This window comes from Penaeus monodon, chromosome 29 (genome assembly GCF_015228065.2).
Source record: "Penaeus monodon isolate SGIC_2016 chromosome 29, NSTDA_Pmon_1, whole genome shotgun sequence".
Classification (NCBI taxonomy): Eukaryota; Metazoa; Arthropoda; class Malacostraca; order Decapoda; family Penaeidae; genus Penaeus; species Penaeus monodon.
The window spans coordinates 1985163-1985591 of record NC_051414.1 but is presented as its reverse complement, the minus strand read 5'-3'; the positions used below and the strand labels follow the sequence as shown (position 1 = coordinate 1985591).

Here is a 429-nt window from a genome sequence, read left to right as displayed (position 1 = left end):
ATGCATTAGAATGCCAAGACATTTTTGTTTACTAAGTCAAAATTGTAAAGTAATAAAAGATGATTAATATTTACTGAATTTGTTTCAGGTGAAGACAGTGAACAGGAACCTAACATCCCTTAATTCTTGTTATCCAAATGGTTACTATGGAAGGTATCCCATTTGGATAATGAGGGCTATAGGTTCTGTTCGCTGATTATGGGTTTACCTATAAAATATCTTTCCTTCCTGATGCTAAAATGATTAATGCATCACAAAAAAAAGATCAGAAATTATTTAAAAACCACAATTTTAACATTGCAATAATCTACCCACTGCCTACAACTAGCAAACTTTTAATGTAGGCAACAGGCTGGGTAAAGTTTTATTGAATAAAATTCATCATCACATAGTATTTAACCCCCATGGATCCAGTTACATCACAGCAAT

General features: G+C 32.2%; 1 protein-coding gene across 1 annotated transcript in view; it reads right to left on the bottom strand.

The window, feature by feature from the left end:
* Positions 1–429, bottom strand: part of LOC119591895 (COP9 signalosome complex subunit 1-like) — a gene marked incomplete in the record, with an annotated part of 20891 nt that overhangs the window by 3018 nt on the left and 17444 nt on the right.